This window comes from Lonchura striata, chromosome Z (genome assembly GCF_050655825.1).
Source record: "Lonchura striata isolate lonStrDom1 chromosome Z, ASM5065582v1, whole genome shotgun sequence".
Lineage (NCBI taxonomy): Eukaryota > Metazoa > Chordata > Aves > Passeriformes > Estrildidae > Lonchura > Lonchura striata.
In genome coordinates, this window is record NC_140740.1 from 75047007 (window position 1) to 75074317 (window position 27311).

General features: G+C 36.4%; 1 protein-coding gene across 6 annotated transcripts in view; it reads right to left on the bottom strand.

Annotated features, from left to right (window-relative positions):
- The window catches only part of LHFPL2 (LHFPL tetraspan subfamily member 2), a 121008-nt gene that overhangs the window by 66097 nt on the left and 27600 nt on the right, over positions 1–27311 (bottom strand). Inside the window, exon 1 of one of the 6 annotated variants that reach the window (XM_085566378.1) lies at positions 1–27310. The exons of the other annotated variants lie outside the window; for them this stretch is intronic. The gene's annotated coding sequence lies outside the window, so the exon portion shown is untranslated. Of the gene's footprint in view, position 27311 lies in introns of those variants that run through there. 6 annotated transcript variants of the gene reach the window in all.

Here is a 27311-nt window from a genome sequence, read left to right on the forward strand (position 1 = left end):
CTGATTGTCTGCATAATCCATTAGGTGGTGTTTTTATGGAAAATTGCCTTGCTTGGAGTCTGAGCTCCCTAAAAAAGAGTAGTACAGGCAGGGTAAGACAGGATCAGGGCACAGAGAATGCTATAGAAAAGCCTCTCTTTCAGAGCCATCCACTTGCCAAAGGCACAGCTGTGTTCTTCCTCATGGGCGCACAAAAACTAAAAAAATACCAAAACTTTGAAAAAAAGAGGAAAACAAGTATTATATCTTAAAAGTCTTCTTTTTGTCACCACATTTGTGACAAAACTAACAAGAAGACAGTCCACACACCTTCCATTACTCCATCACCACACCGGCACCTCCGTTATGCTGCAAAACGTCAAATCCTCCCAAACAAATCAAAACTGGAAAAATACATGTATGCTTTCATTCTTTCTCTCAGGAGGTCTTGCAGATTTTGCAATAGCTCAAACAGATTTCTACAACAGCTAGCAAAACCACATAAAATCTGTTTCTTCCTTTCTACTCAGCTAGATGTAAGTTTGGTTGCATTAACTCCACCCCCTCCGAAAAAGGTGGAAACACTACATTCTTCATTTTTAGCTCCTTCTTCATTTCCAAGGGATAAATGTCTTAGCACAACTAAGGGAGAAAGAGTCTCTAAAAAAAGCAGAGCCATTGATTTAAAGTTCTCTTATTTACAGTCAACAGGAGAATCAAATATACTGCATACTGCTAAGAGAACACAATGTGTTTGGTAACATTCCCATGTCACATACCCTGTCTTTGTACACAGTAGGAAGTGGGTATACTTAGCCTACTCAGAACAAATACTATAAAAAAAGAACACAGATATATCTGCTGTATCTTAAAACATCCTTTTCAATTAGCTTTTTCTTCAGATATACTACTGTGTGATACTTCCATGTATTATATAACAGCAAGTACTGAAATCAAAGAAATATTTGCTTACTTCAAGAAGGTTTGTATGACCAATTATGTCACTATGAATAGAAATAATGTGTTCAATGGGTTCTTTGTCTTTTGCTATCAACGTAGAACATAAAATAAAATGAAAAAAGAAAGTAGTATTTCATAGGCGTCATTAAGGCTACCTTCAGAAATAACAGCAAAACAAGAAGGAAAAAATATGCTCCTTAGGGATACACTAATAGGAGGTTTAAAAAACTACTCACAAGTAAAATTGCCCTCTAAATTAATGAGAATACTTAACACCATAGGAAGCTAACAGCTCAAGATATATAACAGATTTTTTTAACATTTCTTCTCAGGCTCATTATTTTTGCTTTAACACAAATCTACAAAAGAAAAAAGATTCCAGTTTTTCTTTTTCTAATACCTACCTAATTTGTTCAATCTAGAAGATCATGCTATATATCTATATCTGTATGTAGTTTAAAGAAAATTTAAAAGTCATATAGAGCAGCTTAATTTACAAGCTGCTTCAAAGAGAACAAAAAAAATAATCCTATTTCATACTACAAAAATATTTTCCCCTAATGCACCTGTCCTGAAGTTTACACTTAATAAAAGCCAGATGTACTTCTAATACACTGATCCCTGTTTTCCCAGTGCACCACCTTAACCAAGAAAGCAGTACAGCATAGTTTTATACATCATTAAAATATTTAAACCAAATAATATATTGTTATAATCCTAGAAATTCTCACAAAACCAAACAGAATAAATACAGAAGTATTAAAAGACCTGCACTGTACATGAAAGATCCCTCTTAGCTTTTACCTAATACAATAACACTGAGTGGTAAAGAAATTAAATTACATTTCTTAAACAAGCCAGTCATTAGCAACCAAAGCAAAAAACATGCAAATTTGGCTCTAGTAAATTTCTTATCTAAAATTTGTTTTGGCTTCTATGGTTTGTTTCAGCTAAGTATAAATCTTTATTTGAAGTTTGCAATATAGAACATCAGCCATGAGCCTGATCCCACATTCACTGAAGTCAGTGGGAGTCCTTATCTTTAGCATTATCCACGAGGATAAAAGGACATAAATTGTTTATTTTAAAGGCAGTGTAAAAGCACTTAACAAGTTCACTTACAACATGCTTCTTGAGTTGCATCTTTGAGTCACAGGGACTACAAAGCAAAACCGCAAGTCCCCCTCCCACAGCTGCACCATGAGTTACACCACAGCTTCAGTCTTCCTCGGCACAACCCTCTACCAACTCAAGGCAACCTAAGCTTTGCAGCAGTATCTCTACTAAGTACATCAACAGCCACTAAAATTGTTCTTTGGCTCCATTTTGGCCATAGAGCTGTTCTAGGCGGCCACCAGAGAGAAGAACCAGACAAGAAGTGATTCAGAAAGCAGCGGCACCCTGGGGCCAGCACTGCCTAACAACCTGTTATCTGCACGCAGATGATGAGAAGGACGGGTCCCATGGGCAGCCCAGTGACCATCAGACACAGGCAGACTCCAGGTCAACACCATAACAGTGGGGAGTGGCAACACAGCTCTAACACGGACTGATGGCACCACCCTGAGCTAAAATACACTTCTGGATCTCCAGGCAACAGCATGGGCAGGACTCAGGGAAGGTTGAGGCACAAGAGTGCCCTGGAGCCCTGACATGTGGTTGCTAATCAAATGCTCTAACCAGTGGCATGCTCCTTAGCAATCACTTGTAAAGTTCAGGCTATTCTTCCTAAATGTCAGCTGGCTTAATAAGTAACAACTTTTGATGAGTATTTATTAGCATTTGAATTATTGCTCCCAGATTACCACACACTGGCCTGTAAAATCCTAAATTTACAAACAAAGCTGTCTTCTGGCAGAAGTGGAAGAGAATGTTGCCAAGGGAGACAAGACAGTTATCTTTTCCTGAAGGTCTAGAGATGGCAACTGAGGAGTTTTGTTATATCATAAGCAATTAACAAATCCTTTTATTTAATCTGTACCACACATGCTCTTTAAATCAACAGCTGCACAGTGTCCTACTCCGGCCAAAATTATAGTCAGAGTATCATCATGGTGATGTGACTATTACAAATCAATGAAACAATCACTAGACTGCCCAAATTGCCTGATAACATTCCTGCATTTTCCAGTAATGATGCATTATGACTGAATTAGGAACCCAATTGTTTTGTGGTTTCATCCTAAAAAAAAAAATTAAAAAAAGACTTAAGCAAAATCCTTCTCTCCTTCTCAAATAAAAACAGACATGCTTTAACATTTAAACTTTCCTTACATTTGGGACAAGATATCTAACAAAGCAACTAAACACAGAATTAGGGAGGACAACCTGAATTTTCTGCAGACCTCTGAAAGTCCTGAGCCATTTCTATTCAGCATGCTTTTCCAGCTGGACCTTACAAACCCACGCCTCTGATGCTAACCCAAGGAAGAGGAAACGAGCTAGCCACTGCTAACACTGCTAGTGTTAAAGGGCATATTTAATTTGCAGATGGAAGAATTAACTAGTCATGGGGATGGTAGGGATTGAAGAGCAACTAAAAAATACACTAACTGTACTTTTGCATACTACAGTGATGCTTTTTTATGCCTTTAAAATTTTTGTCATTTTAAGCTTTTTCTGAAGCAAGTTTACTTAAAACACTGCTAGAGAAACAATCTTTTCAGAAATATTCTGGCAATACAAACAGAAAATCTAGGTTAGTTTTTCATGAAGTAAGTAACATCCGCTTCAAAGACTTCACATCTTCACAGTATGCACTTTGAAAGAAGTTATAAATATCCTTTAAACACTTCTAAATAATTTTTAAGTTATTATTTAACATCCATTTCTGAGTAAAACTGAGATATAAGTTCTTGATCATCTGAAAAAGGAAGATTTTGACAAGAACCTTTCAAGAAAAAGAGCAGAGGTAAGAAAACTCTCTAGTTCTATGTCAGAGGCTGATGACATGATGAAACAAATTCACAAAATTAACATTAACAAATTAACAAAACATAATAGGAGGAACAACAGAAGTGTAACAAGGGAACAAACTCTCTTGCTAAAGGCCCTCTCATCCAAAGATTTTTTTTAAAGTATATTAGCATACCTCCCAATCACTTCTCAACAAAAAAGTATTAAATAGCTTGAAACTGTCTCAAACCCCCCTGTTAAAATCAATACATGCAATCTAAACCCATTTAAAATGTTCTCAAAGTATTACTCATCAAAAATGCTGTTTCTCATTTGAGTTCTATCAGCACCATACAGATCTATTATCTGTATCCCAGGCTTTTGATTATTAAAGGCAGAAGACAACTACATTTATTAAGGCTTGAAAATGTACACAATATCTACATCAACCACATTCACAAAGCCATGTTTAAAGAACATGAAACATTTAGCCACTTATTTCATTCTAGACAAAGGCTAAAAAACGAGATGGGGAGTATAAGATGTTTATTTTGAATTTTATTATCTCTTTTTTTCTTCTGCAAAGCATATAAACAAAATAATATCCATTAAAGAAAGTTATTTTGAAAGAAAACATGAAAAATTAAGGTCAAGCAGACCTCTCCAAAAACAAAGAAAAGCAAGAAACTGGTTACTTCACAAAGCAGAAGCAAAACAGCCTTAGGAAATCCATATGAAAGATTTGTTTAAAGACTATATAAACTCTGGTCTAAGCTTCACAGATCTCTCTAAAAGTCAAGCTAAGAGTCAACATGTCTCTAGAACATAACAAACATTTCTGAAAGATCCTTTTGTTCTCTCCATCTCTCAAAAAACTGTATTTTGCTATCTCAATAGGAATTAACATTTTAATTGGCTTTGGCCATTTGCTTACTACCAGAATAAACATAATGATGAACCTGAAGGTGAGAAGTTAAGGAATAGCCAATGAGGCAGTTAGGCGGAGAACTTTGTGGGAGTCAGGAAAATGCATCATTACTAATATCTTCAAGTTTTGGGGGCAACTCTTATTTTCATGCCAAAAGCCATACACAGCTGAGTTCACAGCCTTTTTACTTACAATGTAAAATAAGGCTAAACACCTAAGAGAGTTTAAAAACTTTCAAGGAATTACTATAAGCCCTGAAATACGACATAATCTTGTCTGTTTAACCAAGGTCATCAGATTTAAGAGATGATAAATTTATTAGATTCTCTCTTCACACCCCCACTCCCTTTATTTTATTTTAAAGGCTCAGGAAAGCAAATTATTTCCAGGCTACACAGGATCAAGTAACTGAAATTCATCACATATAGGTAAGCTACACATTTTAACAACAGATTCAATTTGACAGCAGCAGAAAACGCAGATTCCTATGAGGAGGTACTATTTTTCTAGACCTGTACATATTTCAGAGGGCACTCAGACAAGGAAAAAGTATAGTTCTTTTTCCATGAGTTTTCTCACCAAGTAGGGAAAAAATATTTCAAAGAACAAGAATCCAATGATTACTTAGGTCTCAGTGACCTTCAAATGTACTGATCCATAATAAGAACTCGGTAAAGTTGAAGCTCTAAGTTTCAGAGTCCCCAAATAGTGATCCTTTCTCCCCCAAAACCAGCTTTCTGAAGTAGTTATATGAGCTGCCTTTTCAAGTATTTTTTTCCAATGAATGCTAAGGTTTAGAGCACAACATGAGTAGGTTTTCTGACATAATTGCTTTCTTACAGTTTTCCAGCAATTGAACATGGACTTTAAATCTCTTACAGGCAAAGCTGACTGGTTTAAGTAATAGTTTTTGAAAGCACACAAATGATATGCAGCTACTTTTCAGTATCCTTTACAGCATTAAAAGAGCTCTCAAATAAATGAAAATTTAACATACATACACAATCTCTCTTCCATATTTATCCACATAATACAGTCCAGCTCCATTCAGATGGTCCCCTCAGATTTCGGCTTTCTAAAAAGATCTGAATAAAAATATCTGAAACAGACCCTTGTCTTGTTCATATATTAGTACTGTTTCAAAAGGGCTGTTCAGAGGATGAAGACTGAGAACAATGCAAATTCTCCACTCCATGCTCAACTAACAAAGCATCCAATCAGTTCCCACTGAGTTCCAGTTTGTTTCGTGTCCAGATGTAAGTGATTAACAGTACATTGTTGGAAACTTAATTCCACATCTGTTCTTCTGTGGGACTTGGAAAACAGATGAAGTTCTCTGACAATTGTTTGCAGAGTAGATAATCGCAAGCATGTGTAATAGTATCCCAAAGTGCAAAACACCATGGGTCTAAGAAGCTTTTTTTGCTAAATGTTTTTGTTGCTTTTCTAAGTAAGATAAATGAGTAAGATGCTCTCAGATGGAAATTATTAATACATTCTTAAGAAGTCATCATCTATAACTAAGCAAAGCAAAATCTAGACTTTCTTCCTAAAGATCATCACTTGACATCCCAGTATTCTACCCAGTCAGCAAAAATTCATTTTATGAATTCAGGTAACTTTTAAAAGTTATGCAGAAGCAGAACACACAAAATACATTGTTTTGTCATGGAGCACTGTAGTAGCAAGAGAATGTTCAGGGCTGTAACAGTATGACAGTTGGCATCCTTTGAACAGATCACAGATTCAAGTGATATGTGTGAATTTTCTTTTGATCCCTAGAAAATGTGGATAAGCACAGAAAGGAAGACTAAATATCAACTCTTCACTGTACTTGCCAAAACAAGTGCAGACAACATCAAAGCATGTTGGGAAATGTCAGGCTCAAGAAATCACTTTTTCTATAACTACACAGTTATACTAAAGACATCTGCCAGTTTGCTCTGAATGCTTAGTTCCATGTTTGCTCAAGAAATGATGGAACAAATTACAAAACAAACGACCCACTAATAGCCATTAAATATAACAAGTGCTTCCTCCAGTAAGTCCTCAAGACAAAGAGCAGTAGAAATTATGAAAACATCCATCCAAATTTCCTCTGTATTTTAGTCAACTGGCCTAATATTTCTACTGACCAGATACTTCTAACTACTTTATTTATGGTCTTATGATACCACCTTGGACCTTCATCTGACCTCCACATACAACAAGCACAAGAGTTACATTATCTACACTGACTGAGAAAACTTCACAGGGAGGTCTCAGGGTAGATGAAAGACACCATTTTTAAAAAATATCTTCTAATTAATTCTGGGATTAAAGTAAACTGCTGAGATTAGCTCATTTTGTCAGAGCATGGTGCCAAGGCTGTGTGTTTGACCTTCTAACGGGCCATTCACTGAAGAGCTGGACTTGATGATACTTGTGGGTCCCCTTGCAACTCAGAATATTCTGTGATTCTGTATCTATTAGTTAGCTGTATATAAGAATGCCCCAGAGAGGCAAGGGCCAAAATTTCAGTCCGGTCACACACAGAGAAACCAGATACTGCTGCCAAGGGCTACCATGGTACTGTAACCTTCCAAATATTTGGTGTTTTCTTAAAAGGGCACATGCCTGAGATATGGAATTACCTTGCATTGGAAAAGGTGTTTTCAAACATTCCTACACAATCATTATGATGAAAAATACAGATTAAAACAGAAGCTCAAAAAAACTCCAAAAATACCCAACCCAAACAACCAAACAAAATCATAACACTTTATTTGTAAAATAAGAAGAGTCCTTATTTTGAGTTCTGTGACACACACACTCCCCACACTCCCCAGTACTAGTGAGAGTGGAAACCAGGTTAAACCTGGGTAACTGCTCCATGTCACCAGTGTGTCACAGCAGATGGAGCAGATGAAGAACAAAAATGAGAAACACAGAAACTTCCTAAAATGAAAACACAGAAAAGGTGTGGAAGAAATGGAGTTCAAATAACAGAATCAATATAATTTATGTAAAAATAAGTTATTCAGATAAGGAAAAAAAGGTCCATCTTCTACAGAAAAGGACAGTGATGGGTTCTAAAAGTATTCTGCTCAACACAATTGGTGACAATTAGGACAGTCATTTAAAATTCATATGATAACCAATTACATGAATTAGAAGGCATGAAGAGGATGCATTGCATGTTATAATTATAAATTCTAATTTTCATTATGTAACAGAGAGCATCAGAAAAGCAAGATTTATAATGCAGAGCATGTGATCAAACAGCATTGTGCTTTCAAAGAAATGTTCCTAACAAATCTGAACTAAAGTCACTACAACATTAAAAGGATAAGCAATATGGCTTGGCTAAAGCTTAAAATACAATAAATATTCTTATTTATACAGAAAAAATAGGCAGGTTACGCAGATCCGATTGCCATGCCCATCAACATACTGCAAACAATAATGACTTTGAGTTTTATTCTATGATTATAAATATGTTTATGTAAAGAATCACTGAAGGCTTTCTGAGGCAAGTAGAGATCAGAAATGTTACTAACTGTCTGCAGAGAGTATCAGGTGAACAAATGAAATTCCCTGCTACACATACAATCCTGCTTATGTCAGGACAGCACCAAAGCTAAGCATCCATGTTGCTTGAGTTATGCACCAGTCCCATGCAAGTCCACTTCAGCTACTGGGAAATGTCCCAAGGAAGGGTCTTGACTCTTCCATGTGCTGTGGGCACTGAAAGAGAGGTATTTTTATTTTTTTAACTTGAGTACCCTCTGCCAACACCATTTCCTAAAATACTACTGCATATATGTGCCACAACCCCATATTTATACCCAAAAGGCTACAAGCATACCCACTTTAAAGACTGCAACAGGACTTTTCTCCAATTGTGACCAAAAAGCTAAACGAAATTCAGTACACATACAAGTCCCATGGGTCTCTTCCACTTTGTCCTTCTGTAATTGTACTAAAGCTTGTCTGGAGTCTCTCCCTCAGGCATCTGGAGTTGACACTTCTCCTATTTATCCAGCTAAAGAAAGGTCCCCTGCTTCTTCCCTGCCAATACCATGAAGAATTTAATGTATCAGTAGGGACCCGAAGCTCAAAACTTGATCCAGTATTTTTATAAAATTATTCACAGTCAAATGAAAATGATTGCACTAAGTTTTTAGACTTAAGAGCAAAGGGTTTCCATAGAGCAATTTGGGGCTAGATTAAACCACTCATGTTTCCATCAGTGGGGGAAGGAGGAAAAGCACCATAACATGTAGCCATCAAATTGATTTTAATATCCTGAGACAGAAAATAAATTCCTGTTCAAGTCCCTTCACATCTTCTTAAAAAATCACAGCAGCTATTTAATGACTCCTATGAAGTAAGGAATGAACACAAAGCAATAAAGAACAAATTGAGGAAATAAAATAAAATGGGAACCAAGAAAATAGTTTGTTTTTACTTTACATTAGGGAAGACAGTGGTTTGGAATTTAATTTTACTCCCCACCAATACGTGAATAACAATGAAGAAAAATCAATGGAGAATTTGTATTAAAGGAGCACTGATGTGCAAAGCTGAACCAATTCCTCTTTTTGTATCTACAAAAGATGACAGGTATTCAACACAGAATGACATTCTATCACATATATTGAGGAACTTGTCAAATGCTCAACACCACCTTCACTTCTATTATAACAATAACTAAACTGAGCAACAACAAGGCTAGTTATTCTAATTTTTTTTTTTTTGAGAATGGAGTACTACTTTGACTTTGAAAAATTGCTTTCTTGTGCAAAATGGCATCTTCAGTTTCTTTGAAACTCTAAAAGTCTTCCATTAACACATCAGCCAAATGTACATATGTGTAAAACATGGAATCTACTTATATATAAAAAGCTTTAACCCAGGCTTTTTGAAATAGATCAAAAACTTACAGCAGGTTTTCTTCCGGTTATTTAAACAAATAGAAAATGACAGCTCTCAAAGATGGGGTTCTTACTGGCCACAAGAAATCAGAGAGAACTACTACCTATCTATACAGAGTCTTAAATAATATGAAGTCTCACAAGAATATTAAACATCTTTTCAATAGCTAGGGCACACACCATTAAGATCCTAAAAGCTGTTTTCATCTTCCAAATTATGAATCAAAGTCACTAAGATATCTCAGAGAGCTGGGATCCATCAATTTCATTTTTTAATTTTTAAGGAAGAAGCAGGCTGCTATAGAGACTAATCTAGAAGCATGGCAGAAACTAAATTCATCAAAGAACAAAACTCTTGGTTTACATATAACGATGCACTCACAAAAATCACATAATCACAAAACAGTTAAAGTGGAAGGCAGTTCTGGAGATCATCTTGGTCCAACACCCCCTGCCAAAGTATGGGACACAGGAACGTGCAGGTTTTGAATTTCTCTAGAGAGGAAGACTCCATGGTCTTCCTGGGTGACCTGTTCAGTGGTCAGCCACCCTCAATATAAAGTTCTTCCTCATATCAAGGTGGAACTTCCTGTGTTTTTTGCCACTGGTCCTTGTGCAGCATCTTGGCACCACTGAAAAGATTGGTACCATCCTCCTTGCACCTACCTTTCAGATATTTATATGTATTGAGGAGATCCCCTCTCAGTGTCCTCTTCTCTAGACTAAACAGGCTCAACTCCTTGTAGGCAAGATGCTTCAGGCCCCTCAACATTTTGTGACCTTTGCTGAAGGATAAGGATTGAGGATGGACATCAGAAACACAAGCTGCATGTAAGAGGAAGACAGTTTTCACTAACAGGAGCTATGTGTCTTTACTAGTCATAGGCAGGATAGTCTCCACAAACACTGAATGCACAGAAAACTAGAATATGCTAGAATAAACACTGCCAAGTTTCTGCAACTTCTTCCCATTTTCTGGAAACAAAGTTCATCCAGATAATACCATTCAAGATTCTCCACCCAGGTGCAGTGCTCAAGCTTGCAAAATTGCAAGTCATATAGAGAAAATGCTACTTAAAAAAAATCAGTAATTTAGGAGTATCTGTCCTCTCTTTGTCTTCTGAATACTGTGTATCTGCAATATTTCAGCACTTACAAGGGGCTGATAAAAAGGAGGGAGAGTGACTTTTTACACAAGCACATAGTGATAGGGACAAGGGGAATGGTTTTAAACTAAAAGAGAAATTTAGATTAGATGTTAGAAAGAAATTCTTTCCTTTGAAGGTGGTGAGACACTGGAACAGGTTGCCCAGAGAGATTGTGAATGTCCCATTCCTGGAAGTGTTCAGCAACCTGGTCTAATGGAAAGTGCCCCTGGCCATGGCAGGGGGTTGGAAATAGATGATTTTTAAAGGACCCTTCCAACTCAAACCATTCTATGATATTTCTGTTAAAAATACTTTAGATGGTAAAAGTGGTTTTAGAGAGAGACTAATCATAAGCACATTGATGAAAGATTGTATTTAACTTAAAATTCAACTGAATTTAAAAAGAGCCTAAGAAAGTAAATAATATTAATTTCTATATGTATATTTCAGGCATTTGTAACATTTCTCTCAGATATTTATGTGAATTACTACCTCTTACAACAGGTTATATATAGTACATATAGTTATCTACAACACATGTTCTTCTGAAAGACAGTATGTCTAAAAGAAGGGTTTAATCTCTTTTTTTTTTAACTCTTATAGCCTAAACCTATAATAATATAACCTATAGCTTTTAATGAAAGACAAGTAGTTTTGGATGAGATGACAGCATATATTGCTATTATGCTTGGCTCTCAAATCTCTGTGCCTAATATAATGGCTTCCCACAGACTCAATCAGGAGCATACTGCTCCTGAAACAAGTATTTTTTTAATGAATAGAATCAAATATTAATTAACTAAATGCTACTTCATTTTCTCTAATCTTTCTAAATAACACTCAATATTTCTGTCATCACATGACACTCAAACTCCAAAAATATTTATTTGTGATTTTAAAAGCCTAATCAGGGTATGTTCCTCCTGCTCACTCTGGATCCCTCAATCACTGCTTCTCACAATATTAAAAGTCCATTAAAGTGGACCAAAAGTAAAGAACCTGAGAGGCCATGGATGTAGTTTCACCTATCCTTTAGTCATATCTGGGGTTTTTCATTGAGATGCATATCATATCTGGCTTGTTAAAATTCATTGCCTAAAATTATCAGCTAGCAAGAATGAAATTCAGAGGTAGTTGCTACTACTGAACAAGGAAAATAGAAACCATCTCTTTCTGCATCTTCAAAATCAGAAGCTCTGTGAAGCTTCTGTAAAATTACATTTATTTAAAATAATAATGGTAGGCTACAAAAAGCAGGTTCTTGGTTAAAGTAAGTAGTCATAATTTTCAGGTTTATCTTAGCATTGTAGCCAAAATTCCTTTTATTGAATTTTAGTTCATCTAAAGCTTTAGTTTAACAAATAGTATTAACTACCTAGCATCAAACAATTAAATTACTAACATGCAAGGAAATTACTACTGTAGTGTGCCTTTTTTGGTCAGACTATATTGCAGCACCACAGTCTGCCTGAAAGGCAAAGCTGTGCTTACTGAGAATTTTTCAGAGTTTTGTTTAATGTTCCCTCACATTCAAAGGACTGAATTGCCAAGACAATAAACTGCTGAAGACTGAGAATAATGGACAGCCCAAGAGTTGCTGTCTGATGATGACCCTGGAAGATATTCTGCATCTTCACACCTGTGATTCTGTGATCCAACAGTATGTGGACAAGACATAAAGAAGTCCTTAACAGCAATGAACTGGTTGGATATAAATGCAAAAATGCCTTTCAGACAGGTAAATCTAATCTGCAGTACTAAAGAACCTGTGGGCCAAGAACTCATCTCTATACCAACTCATCTCTATATCAACAGTCTAGTCACAGACAAAAATTTTGTTTATTTTTTCTTTCAGCTCTATGGAAAATGTCCATTTCTTTGGGAACCTTGTCCTAGACTGATAGGCTACTCCCATCTTTCTATCTGCATGAAAAGACAACCTTGTTCAAAAATTCTTCTGAACCTTAACTTTGGAGTAAAGTTTTTTCAATTTGTGGCATGGATTATCTAAAGTGGAAATGTCATAAGGTTATTTAACATTTAGAAAATTATTTGAAAAATAGAATGAGAAGGAAAAATAGTGGCAGAATTTGCTTCATTACTTATAAAGGCAAAGAGGAGTAAAAATCCATCTCTTTAATCACCCATTTCATGAATATCTATATAAAACAGATTTTGTCTAGATTATAAAACAAAAGTATTTGTAATAAAATTCAGCACAAGATGATAGTTATGCTTAACATTTCCAGCAGAAAACAGAACAACTTCGAGACTTGTGCAGGAACGTTGTGAGGCCAACCATGGGGCAAGAAGATATTAATACTCCTACAATCATGGAGCCAAAGAAATGGTTAATATTCCTACAAAAAAAAGTTTTCATGGCATCTTGCTATGCCATATTTTTGCAGCAGTCAAGTATGAATTTTAAGACACAATTAACATAAGTAATAAACAGTAAGAGTTGATACTTAAAGCTATTGCTTGAGAATGAGAAAACATGAAATTGCTACTAGTGTTTTTTCATATAGAAGAATACAACTCTTTAGTAATTGAGGCTGTGTGCAGTAAAGAGATGAAAGACACTCATCATGAGGAAGGACAAACAAACCCCTTTTAGTCCTTTACAGTTTATATTGCTTATTGAATACATAGGTTGTGTAAATTACTACTACTTAAAGTAAAACATTAATTTCTAGGAAAGCAGGAATGACACACTTCCTTCACTGAAGTGTTTCGGGCAAGCAATATGCTTACACTGTCCCAGTTTTTAAATTAAGTATTTCTACTACCTTTTACAAAACAAATAAATTTCTGTATTCAGTCAGAACAATATCTGTAAATTAAGAGTACTTTCCTGGTTCAACACAATGTCAATGGGATTTCCACTTATTTCCTGCTTGAATTTTAAGGAAGAGTTTTTCTGCTAAATGCATCTTTGCTATTTCTTAGTATTACACCAAAAATCAATTAAGGATTTCTGTTTGCCTGACAGCCAAGGTGAGACTCTCAGCCAGGTGAGTGACAGCAACTCTATTCAAATATCTAACATCATAAAAATTCACCTAGCTGAGATGTTCTGATATGCATATTATGCTGTGCATTTTATATGTTATGCAGCTTAACTTCACACCTATTATTTTCCTTTCCTTTCTTCCTAAATTCAGACACAAACTATGCTGCAGCCACCAAAACCAATCATAACCAGCTGCCACAGTGATTTCAAAAGTATGCTTTGCCCTGGGAAACTAGGCCAGCAAAGTAAAACTGGTTTAGTAACTGTAAGCTAATGCATATCCTTTCATGGACACACATACCAGGTTAAATTTGTGATACTAGGTCGGCTTGCAGCAATTTCCTGTCTCACATCCCCCCCAATACAAATACAAAAAGCAAATGTTTAGATCAACATGAGATCCACAGAGGTCTGCCACTGTTCAGTGTTCAGGGCCATAAGAACTGTGTCTGCAATAGAGACGAGATCTCCATTCTGTTCTCCTTCAGTGCTAGTAACACAGTCAGGGCCAACATCCCTTTCTCCACCACACCAAGAGGGGATGAGCTCCCAGCTGTGCACTGGCACAGCTTCAGTAGGACCAGACAGAGTGGCCGCATGCTAAAGACCAAGCCAGTTCCAGCCCCTCTGGCCAGGAGAGATGGGACAATCTGAACCACCACAAAGCAAGGACAGAAACACACCTTCACAGCCAAGTCCCCTAATGATTCATTGACCACACACATGGGGAGCAGAACAGCATCTTAATAATCAAGTAATATTTGGGGTTTGTTTTTTTTTTCTTTTCCTTTGCAAAACAATAATGCAGTATTTTCTTTTTTCAGGAAAGGGTTACAGTTCTGGCTTCACTTCCAAGCCAGTAAAGTATGAGATCATTGGGAAAAGGTTTCTTCCCCTCGACATCCTTGTCATGGACCATTTACTCCTCAAGGAGATGCAGAGGCTGAAACATACCTATGCAATTTCCTCCAGCCTTTTAACATCTTTGTTCTAAGAGGCAAGGAAGAGACCTATATTTTAAAAATTGACTTAAAAAAGAATACAAACACATTCTATTTTCACAGAAATATTATAGACTATACACATATATTGCCTGTGATTCTCCCATACCTGAATGTACCTGGAGACCAGATCAAAACATTAATGTATAGCCAAGATGCCTCAAGCACTGTTTGCTTTTTAGAAGCTTTCATTCTGCTTGCAACCAGCCTCCTTCAGCTGTGTTTGGCCCCTCAGCTACAACATCTCTGCTCCTTTCAACAGCTGTTCTCTCTCCCTCTCCATTCTGGCAACCCACCCTCCATGACCCGTTCCACCACTGTTTTTAAAGGACTGTATCAATGGCTTGCATCTTTGTTCCCTTTCCTGTGGAAAATAAAATTTGTGGAAACTTTATGCCTCCAAACAGCAGCAAAGGAAACTGGTCTTATCCAGTGTGTAATTCTTCCTTTGCTCTGCCCATCAGGAGCCACTGGATTCATTCAGCAAGTCACCTACTTGCAGACAGATAGGCCAGCTCTTCCACTCAAGTCCCCTCATAGAATCAATATACAGAAAGGGGACATACAAATAGTTGCAAAGATTATAAGCTTATAAAACCATAAGAGTTTTCTAACATAACCTTTAGATTGCACAGAAACAAATTGCCCAGTGCTATACAAATACTACTGATCAATTTTAAATCTTTACTTAAATGTATTCAACAGCTTAATAATTTCAAGATTACAATACAGAGAGGGACCATATGTGATGCTCTTTTTACTTTCATTACATAGTTTTAAACTCTGTTCTAATGTATGTTCAGAAAACAAAGGGCTTAGCTAAAGCTTACATTTTCTGGAGAACTATTTTTATCTTGCTTAACATTGAAGGAATTCACTATAAGCTCTCCACAGCATGGGAACAACGTTCCCACTAGTCTCTCTGTTACATATTAATGAAAAGCTGACTGCTCATTCTCTGCCTAAAGGCATCTACCACGCATCATAAATCTCAGTCATGGGCACTGAGGAGCAGATCAGGGTACAACCTTACCAAAACAGTCCAAAGGAAGCCCTCCACATTTATTACAGCAAGATAATACCTTGAGCCTTCTGTACAATTAGTTCTCATGTGCTCTCCGCTTTCTTTCATTTTCTTCAAAAGCATCACATGTTCAGAAAAAAATTGACAGGCTCTCTGGTCCATTTTAAAGCAGAGTATGCAGGACAAGCTATGTATTTTTAACAGCCAGCTCCACCACTGAAATGTCATGTTGAGTTTGAAGGAAAGAACAAACATCAAGTATTTGCAAAATTGCACAAAAAAGACTTAACATGATCTTAAAGTGATCTTCCATTAAAGGCCATGCTCTAAACAAGATCTACGAAGTATTTTAGCTGTGTACTTTGGAACAATGCCTAGAAACAAGGCTCCAAAGATCCCCCCACCCAAACCACTGCTCTTTGATTGGTATTTTTCAACAGCAAAGAAAGTATAAAACTATAATATGAAATCACTTGGCTACCCAAAAAATAATCCAACCTCTAAAGCAACAACAAAAATGTTATATATGATAAGTAAATTTTTGAAAGTGCTAAATACTGCTTTAATTCAACTGCTCTGGCTTCTGTGTGAATAACTTTAGGCTATTACTGGCTACTGGAGAATTGACTTCACTTTGAAAGACAAAGAAAATTTAATTATTATACTAAATTCAAGGTTTATAAGCTTTGTCAGACAGAATTCTCCATTTCCAAAGAGAAGGAACATTTTACAATTTCAAACAGAGAAGAGCTGATGGATTGTAATACTCTTAACTTTAACACAGTGTGAATTATTAGATAAGAGTACAAGCTATTCACTAAAAAAACCCACATATTTTAGCTTATCATTTATAATCACAGGACTAGAAAGCATTAGTCTGTGCTTTTGCCAGACTAATGGTAAAATTCATCATTTGCTTTTGACTTCTGTAAATCAAAACAGCATTGATAAATGTACAGAGGAAAGACCCATAAAACAGTTTTCTGACTTTAAATTTAGTTTTTCACAACGAGCTACATATTTGTCCCACCTTTTGCCTGCCAACCTGGCCAGTTCTGCATTCTGGAATTCTTTCCTCGAAATTCTTTGAAGTATGTAGCTCCATCACAGGGTCAACACAGACTTCGAACTTCTAGCCTGTAGTTGAAAACTGCACAATATACAGTTTCTTTCACGCAACCTAGCAAGGCCAGATAAGTCATCTCTCCAATCCTTCTCACACTAAGGCTTCTAATACAATATATGAAGAAATCACTCAAAACAAAGAGAGCCTATTTCATCGAATTTTAGAGGAGTCTGAATTATTTTAGTTAAAATTTATAGTGTTTGTCTGCTATGGAAAACTTGCATCTGAAATAAACCCTTATACGGTAAAGATTTCTTCAGTTATGGAAAACTAATTAAAGCAACCAGATCCATGAGCTCCTCTACTAATGAAGCTTACTGTTGTCAGCTTCATGCTTCACAGTTGATCAAGCTTTGAGAAGTCTGCTGGTCTTTCTGCTGGTGGCTGAACAGGAAAATTACATAGAGAAAGAAGCACCTACAGATCCCAGGACAGAAACCCAGGACAATGCCTTGCATCAGGACTGCACAAATTACACTGGCAGGAAGGTCTCTGCGCTATGTACGCTCCTTATCCCTTATCACCACAGAATTATGCAATTTCCAGGCAGAAGTGAAACACTAAAGAGGACTCAACACTTCTTCACCATGTCCCAAGAGCCTCTCTGTTGAATTTTCTCCCAGCACCCCCCACTTCATGCTCAACGTGCTCACAATCAGCAGTGCTGCAATGTCCAGCCCTTCCCACTGCTCCCTGTTCCGTAACCTTCTGCACTGCACAGTGCTGATGCACAAACCAAAGCTTCCACAACAAACACCCACAGTGCCCTTTCCACCACTGTATTCCAAATACACTTACTCCTTCATGCAAGGCTGTAAAGATGCAGTATTGCTGGATGGGGACTAATAGGGCCATCTGATAAACCACAGACAGGCTCATATGCTGGCCAATAGGGAAAACAAGAGGCACAAAAGGACAGCCAGGACACCTGGAGAGGAGTTCTTTTATATGCTCAATAGACTGGTCACAATTCAGATCCAGTTCATGACCAGGTAAATGGATGATTTTATTTGGAATGAAAGGCAAGTGTTTGGGGTTTCCTTAATTTTAGAGTAATTTTGCTCCTATTTAAATGAAATTTATTTAACCAAATTTGTATCTCAGCCTCACCAGCTGTCTGTCAACATGTTTTTCAAACAAAGTAAAATGCTATAATAAGATTGCCTTCATTATTCTCCAATTTTTACATAAAAATAAAGGGAGAAACCATAAAAACACAGTTGTTACAAGTGCTTTTGGCACCAAAAAATGCCTGTGGAAATAACTTTCATCAAATAACAGCAGCCACTGTTAGTGACTATGTACAGCACACAAAGGAAGGAACTTCAGTATTATACTACTTGTAGAAATTATCATAATTTTCAGATCTACAATCTTGTTCCTCCTTAATTTATATTTTTCATCTAACCCATAATTCATAGGATCTTAGTTAATTAAAGAAATTTTCACTCAGTTTTATTGATAACAAAGCGAAAAATTTCAGTGCTTTGGCGACCAAGTGGATGGTGGTGCTTTCACAGTATTGTGAGATTGACTCTTCATCAAAAGACTGTCAAACCTTCCAAGTCTAAAGTGATTGGAAGCCTTCAGCAAAGAAAAAACACCAAGAAGAAGCATACAAGAGGTTGACAGAATGACTGATGCATGGAAAAATCAACAAGGATCCATTTCTCACAACAAAATCCAGTGGACAGGTTACTATAACAATAGATCTGTAATAAACCAGTAAATGCTTTTTCCTCGCAGTCTACACCTGAATTATGGAATCATTGCATCAAGACACTGGACACACATAATGGACAAATTGACTCAAAAAACCCTCCTAAATTCTTGAATGACAGAGCCACTGCTGGTTATTGAAAACACAAATGCCTGTGTTCAACAAAGGACACTACTAAACCACTAATTAAGGGACCTAACCATGGGAAAGAATTACTACATATATTATAAGCATTTCTTATATTTTTCTTCCTAAGCATGTTTACTAGCTGCCTTTGGAAAGAGTATGAAACTAAATGGACACTTGGCCTGACTGGAACATGCCTAGTTGTCTGTTCTCATGAAATACAGGAAAATATGCCAAATACCAGATGAAGACAGACAAACCAACAGGCACAGAATGCATGCAGCCATTAGACTCTTTAATTCCCTCCTAGTTTACAAACAGCATTAATCACTATTTCTGTGAGCAGCATGATATAATGTAAGACACAACAGATTTAGACAGAGTTATGTAAAATTATTGTGAGAAACAAAAATTGCAAATAAGAAAAATTGTCTCATATGTGTGATTTTATTCACTACTGGGAAACAAGCCATGATCCATAGCCAACTCTGAAACAGGAAAACAAATTAGGTACAGCCACTTTTAAAAGCCAAGGCTGCATTCTACAAAGAGGTTAAATTTTGGTCTAGTTTTAGAAAGCTTTTTTAATTCAGTGGCAATTAAGCCTGGATGGTGGACCTTGTACCTAAGGAACACCCCAGCATAGTACACAGATCCCAGTATAAGGAGAAAGAAGTAATTTAGGCCAACTTCTGTTCCTTTTGCGTATTAGATGTGCTTTCAATCTGGTTAACTACTAAACTTCCATGAGGACTAATAATCCCTTCAGATTTATCTGAACATTGGTAAACTGGCCAATCAAGTCCAGTTATGCAGCCATGGGGTGGATTTGCAGGTGTTTTAGGGGTTTATTTAGTGGTAGACCTATTTAGTTTTTTCTTGTACAGCAAGAAGAATTAAGTACACAGGAATTTTTCAAAACTTTTTCTAAAGATGAGGCTAAATCTGATATCTTTTCTATAGGGAAGACAACACACCAATCTAGATTTAATTTTGTCATCACCTGCTAATAACGAAACAGGATTTTGTTCTTTTGGACAGAGTTTGCTGCCCAGATTCCATTCACTGCTATGCTCAATAGCTACCAGAAATGACAATAACACTTCATCCTGGAAAACTAGCATGACTCAAGATGTCTGCTGTCACTGAGACTCCCCATCTCCAGTTATGGGACATGTGAGAACCCGTCCCTTCTAACAAACAAAAGGAAATGAGTTATTGAGAATATGTAAATGGATAAATCACACAGTACACACCAGGTATTAGGCAGCTGCCACATAAAATGGTCTATCTAAGACCATTCTTACTTTTCTATCATCCATTCAAATTATACTGCTACTTTTTTTCTGCCCTCCTCCTAATGGAAGACAGTATGTCCTATAAAGATAGTAACTTTTTCTGAGAGGTCTTTCACAGCTCTCATTTTTTTCCTGTGAGACTAAACAGTCGCTCACTTCAAAACCTTCTTGCAGGTTACAGTATTAAAGCACTTTATCACAGCTGCTGTATGCAGTACTCTACCTAAGACCTCATTAGTGCCAAACAGATAATAACAGCTATGTCCCTTTAAATGCAGCATTCCTTATTTATGTATGTCAGAAGTATAAACAGGTATTGCTGTCCTTTAACTATAAACTCCAGGTTTGCACTGGCTAGACTACTTTAAATTTTTATTCCTCTTCCAGGAAGCATGCAAAACACAGCAAGTTGTGTTCACCTTTTGGAATTTCAACTCATTGTGTTGGCACTGTCTCTCCAAACCGTCAAATTGCTTTTCGGCCATCCCTTTGCCCATGTGAGATCCATCTAAATTTTCCAGTTGAGGCACAGTACCCTGTATAGTGAATCTGGGCCATCTGATAATAGGTTTGCTTTTGTTACTTACATTTCATGACTCATTATATTCAACAAGTGGACTCATAGGGTCTGCTTGATAACCATTTACCAATGTTCTCTGTGTTCTACTAGCCAAATACCCAATAAAAATACAGAAGAAAACCAGAAGATTAACTGGACCCATCTGAAATGACTTCTCAGTAGTCAGTAAACCATTAATGATACTTAAAGACCTTTTCTCAGCCACCTGAGTGTTCATTTTAGAATGATTTTATGTGGAGTTCCCCACCTTCTTCTATGAGTGACATGTGAGGTAGTCAAGAATATCACACATGGTCACTGCATGAAAAAATAATAAAGTCAAGATACCTCATCTATCTACCACTCATCTTCTAGGTTAGCTATACTACCAAGGAAGAAATTAAAATTGCCTGACATAGTTGGCTCTTATAAATCTAGACTGGTTGCTTATCAATTTTATTATCCAAGAGGTGCTTATAAAGCAATTGTTTAATAACTTGTTAAAAAAGTGCAGGGATTAAGGTTTCATTGATAAACTTGTAATTCCTTTCTTCTTTCATGTTTTATTGACTGGCTTGCAATTCCCTTCGTATTTCCCCAACACCTTTACTATATATGTGTGCACACACACACATACACACATATATAAATAAATAAATAAATAAATAAATATAAAAGAAGTAGGGAGTATAGGTTCATATTTGCCCCTACCCAGTCTTCTGAAGACTCTCTTGCTGTTTTAAAGACTCCCTGAATATTTGGTCTAGTATCTGAAAAAGAGGTAAATTACAATGTTGAGTTTTCAGTTTAGCAATCTTCCAGTTCTTATTTGAGGTATTAAAATCAGTGAAAGAAAAACATAAATTGATCACACCAGACCTTAAATAGGAGAGAGGGAAAAATGAGACCTTGACTTCAGTAAGAGTGACTCCTGGCTACCTAGATTTAAAAAAAAAACATTACAAAAACACAAACTCCAACAACAAACCACTAGTTTGAAGCACTGATAGCCCCTAAGGCAGTAAATGTTTGTGGTTGGTTGTCTGGGATTTTTTCTTTCAATTAAGATAGTAAAAAAGTGGTGTAAGCCACTAACCTTATTGCTTAGCTTCAAAAGCCTCTTGAGGGGCAATAAAACAGGGTTGTTCACTAGAAGTTTAACAAAACACCAGCGAAAAACTTATTAAGCCTCTCTGGGCAGGTTTGGCAAGTAGAGATCCACTATTTACTATCTATCTATTGCCTTCACCTACACTGTTGGGGAATTGCAAGAAGCTGGTGTCTCCACTGTTCCGGTCCAAGGTACTCCTTACTGCCATAGTAGGAGGACAATGTGCTAATGGAAATCCCCTGCTGTCTCACAATCCCAGTCAGCACTGTCACATCCCAGTCAAGTTTTCCTGAAATACCAATGCAGCCTGCCAAGACACAGGAAATGCAGCAGGAGGTGCAAGAAGGCACTCCGTCTTTCTCTACCTGCCTTGAAGTAAATGGAAATGTCAAGTTACCTACTGGTGGACCACACAGTGTATTCAGCACACAAAAACTCCACTAATCAGTTGAAGTGACCTACTGGTACTGCCAGAAACCATCCCATCCCTTCTGTACTTACTTAAATAATTTAATTAACCTAGGCATATCAAAAAGGTGTTCTCTCTTCCCCTCTTGTTTTTTAATAGAAGAAAAATTAAAGAGAAGGAAGTTTTTTTAAAGAAAAAGAAAACCAAGAGCAAGAGACACCAATAAAAAAGTAGGTCCCCAGTTATGTCAACACACAATTTCTAGAATTTATTCCCTCTGGCTCTATTCTCCAGCACTATTTACTGATACTACAGATGCTGAATTAACTCACATATTGTAGCTTCAAAACTCCTTGTAGCCCAAAAAGTATAATAGTAGAATCCCTCCTTTTACCCATATCCCATTCACCAATAAAATATCTGTATTCATTCTTTTCCCTTAACAAGCTTTGGGTCTATGATACTACTTGTGCAGTACAATTTCAGTTTGCTGCACTCAATGCATACATGGGACCTGAGAAAGTACAATGCCTCACACCTTCTGTGTGTTGCCAATATATACCTCATCAGAAAGCATACCACTAGAACAGTTAAGACTTATCCAAAACACATTTGGAAGAACTGAAATTAATACTAACATGTTAGAGGAAAAATACAATAACATACATAGATGAAGGAGGACTGGATCAGCTAATTTCTTGACCCTTATTTCTCACAGATGTCCACAGTGTCCTTGTTTCATTAATTAAATTTGCATTTTTTTTTGTTTGGTCAGTAGTAGCTATTTACACCTTACCATTCAAACAAGGATTTGAAAAATCAATTATGTCTTAACATGAATCATCCAGAAACACAGCTGACAAGGATTCTCAATTCACACTGGCAAAAATCAATTTAGATAAGCAGAAATCCTTATATTGGGACATGGATCAAAATTCTACTGAATAGGATCAAGGTTATAGTATCTATACTGTACTTCAATTACACTACACTGAATTGAACTAACTGCTTTTGACTTTTTAAAGTTATATATTAGCAGAAAGAAGTATCACTTTTCACAAAACACGGCAGTTGAAGAACTTGAATTGCAGAGTCTCTTACTAGTTTAAGAAAAAGAAAGAGGTACTGACTGGCTGCCTCTGAGTGACACTTTGTTCAGGAGCAACAAACTTGCACAGTGTGTCCATGGGTGAGATACATGTCATCCTGCCTCATCCTGGCCTGGATTACCCAGTTCCTTCAACTAATCTGTAAGGAACTAAAGGAAACAGAGAGGTGAGCTGTAACATATCTGCCTGAAGTACAGCATGAGGAAAGGCAAGCCATTTGTTGTCTTTCTACTGATTTAAAAATATGTGCTTTCTATTAACATGATAACAAAACATTCTGGAAAACAAAAACTATGCAGATCCACAGCCCAGTCTGTTTTTCCCCTGGTACTAGATATAGTTTTTAATTACTTATTTCTTTGCACAGGACTTAAATAAGACATTCACTTATATAGATCCTTGAGTCTAGAAGGGTGGTTTATAGCCCCCAGTTTAAACAATTACAGTGATGTGTACTTGGCTATCAGATTGTATTAGTAAACCTTAACAATTCAGAAACTTGCAGAGAAAACAGCACAGAAGTAGAAATGCCAGTGTTTGTAGTGAACAATGGCAAACTGAGGAGCAATCATCAGCATCTATTTTTACATTATAACAGTGACCCAAATTAATTCAGTTGTATTTTTCCAAAAGATGTTTCCATACCAGTGGTAATTCCATCTCCTTTTTAAAATTCTAGGATCATTTATTTCAAGTCAAAAACATATTTACCTGAGCTGAATAGAGATAAATGTTTTTAATAAGATTTTGTCAGACAAACCATTTTCAGAACCATAAAATATATTTATTACCCAATTAGCATACATTTATGCTACATATTAAGACAAACTCATGCAACCGGAAAACTAATTAACATGCTTCTAATGACATGTTAATTCATGTCATCAGAAAACAAAACATGTATTTCTGAATTGGACACCATGTCCTCCACATATCTCAACCAATTTAGTCTCCTTCATTACTGTTCTTTTCAGATTCCATGTGTTTGTACTGGTTGTTTATGTGACTAAACTAGAAAAGCACCATAACTTGTTTTATCGGAGCCAAAGAAAAACATATACATACATATGAATCAGATATTTTACATCCCTACCAAAAAAAAAAAAAAGTAAAAGTTGATCGTTCCCATTCAGAAAAACAACTTATCTGCCTTCAAAAAGAAGAAAGGAATTTACTTTTCATGATTTCACAATACAGCCTGGCACCATATGTTTCATTTGGATTTTTCTTCTATTTTTGTTTTTCTTCCCTCTTGAAGGACTATAGCAAGCCCTATTATGCATGGATTCAGAAACTACAAGTCAGCCAAAAGTCACAAATCTCTCAGGATAGACATGTCCATCTGTCATTTCACAGCAGGAGAACAACAGCAGCTTCAATATAGACACAACAAGCTCACACAATCCTTACACAGCCAGACAGAAAATCTGCCATAGCTGATAGCTAGCTGCCTTTGAAACTCCAGACAGATGTTCCTGTGTAACACCAGGATCAATTGCCGCTTTCTTGTTTCTGTATTTTCAAATTCCTCATTTTTTCCATAGCAACCAAGAAACAGTCAGTTTACTATTTGTAGCTTCTACAGAGCTTTGGGAAAATTGCACTTCAGAAGCACCACAACCTAAGACATAAGAACATATTCTTTAATCTGAAATTTTTTTGCTCTTGGGGCCTATTTTAAAAGTAGGTTATCCATAAAGCTTTACAAAGACTGTGCTTGTATTGTATAATGATTTTCTAGAGCTTTGCTTAACAGCCTTCAATTATCTTCTTCATGAATCTGTTTAAGAGCATACTGCATTGCTTCTTGACTATTGAAAAAAAAAATCCACTTTTAAAAAATTATTTATTCATAGCTGTAGATTTTGAAAACAAAATTTGTAGACAAAAAAAGAAATATTTATAAAACTCTATAATTTAACCTTTGAGCGGCTATGCAGAAAAAATTGACAAAGCATTGGCTGCAGTTCAAGTAAGAAAGTGTTACTCCTAACATTCGACCAATTTACATGTCTAAAAATAATCTCAGTAGGCCCATCTGTTAAACTTCTGTGTCAGGACTATATGGTGGAGGTTTTTCTTGATGAGTCTCATTGGGTTTTGATTAAAGCAGATTTGCAATACTGGCTCCTTCACAGTTCTCATGTTTTCCAGAAGTAAACAAGCGAGTCCTTTTAAACAACAGGATAGTGCCTGTATTCTGCTGTGAAGTTTGCTTCATTGAGAATGAGCTTCAAAAATGCTGGACTTCTAGTAACTGAGGGCACACTGAAAATACACACTTTGGCCTACCTTCAAAAGTCCATGCTGGGATTCAAAATTAAGTGAATGCAAAATTAAGCAAAAGAGCCTCAAAACTTATGTAACTTGACAAAATGAAGACTGACATGTTACACTGTACTAGCTTACCAGTTTTTGTTCAAGAACAATACCATCTAAATTTCTTTTTTGAGGACCTCACAGACAGAAAATGTAACAATCCAGGAAAGGAAAGAAAAATAAAGAAGCTTGAGAAGGAGCAAGAATAAAATACTCAAAAGATGAAGTTAGAAGGGATGTATATGCATATGATTGAAAGAATGTATGCATTTTACAACATCTAAATTCCAAGGTTTCACATCAAAAATGTATCTGTGTTTCTCAGATATTTCCGTAAATATCACAGGCACTGGATGTCAAGTTCTCCTTAGCAAAATCAATATGCTGTTTGAAACTGTAACACAAACTCATTTTCTTGTAACTTTCCACAAAGATGCACTTCAGTCCCACCCAGCTGGTAAAGATAATTAAACCTGTATCAGCTCTAAGTCCTTTGAAGTTTGTTGGGTAGAAACAGTATTTAAAACTTGAATAAAGATCGCTCAAATATCATGACAGATGATGTATGCCACAGCAGGGGAAACCTGCACAGAAAACTATTTTAGACGGCCTTTGTTTTAGTTTAGTTTTTGGATGGCAGGGGTTGTTTGCTCTCTTATCTGTATTGAAGCTTGGAATAGCCTGAGGCAATGAATGGTACAAATTAGGCAGGAGTAAGAACACAGCTGGAAAAGTCAAAAGGTAACATCAAATTGAATTCCTCACCATTAAGCAAGGGAACAACAGTTAAACCTGCCACAAAGGAAAATTAAATCTGAAATACCTGCTTTTCACTTGTATTCAAATCTGTTAACATGGTTGGTCTTTTTCCTTGTACTCACCTCTTTTTGTGAAGCTGTGTTATAGTACATAAGCCCTGTATTTTCCATTAAGAGACGGTTTCCTAAATAACAGATTACTTAAAGCATGCATCAATTAATTTCTCATTTTGCAAAACAGGCTATGTTCTAAATACTCAAACTCTAAAACATGAGTTTCCATTTCTTAGCAAGATGAATTAAACTGAATTAGTTGATGCAAAGTTACTCTGTAAAGAAAATAAAGTTTCTGGTAAACTTCAGAGCTTTCCTTTCTTCCTTACATCATGTCCACAGATCCATTAGAATGGGACATGTGCCTCCAGGAAGCAGAACAGTCAGGAAGGGTCTGCTTCTCCGGGAAGCATAGCAGAGTGCTCCATCCTGGACATAGAGCAACCATCTTCCCTCTGCTTTTCTCACTCTACTGTATTTCCTCAGGGATTTTAGATATACCGGTAACATCTGCAGTAAATAGGGACCAAGGCTAAAAAGTAAAAGTACACAACACTTAACTATCAGTTGACAGATAACTAGATCCTTACTTAAGCTGTACAACGTTTCAGGGTTGAAAATTACTACAGAAATACTCTGAAGGAGGAACAGTTTTCAAATTACACAAGAGAGTGAATGGCCATGAGAGTTATAGGAAATGGTTTAATGAAAAAGAAACAATTATTTTTCCTAGGAAAGTTCTTAAATTCAAACAAAATCTCACACCGGAGATTCAGTAAACCTCATGATACAACAAGACAATATAGTGTTGGGAAAAATTAAGTCACAATCTATAAATTGCAAGGCAGGAATAAAATT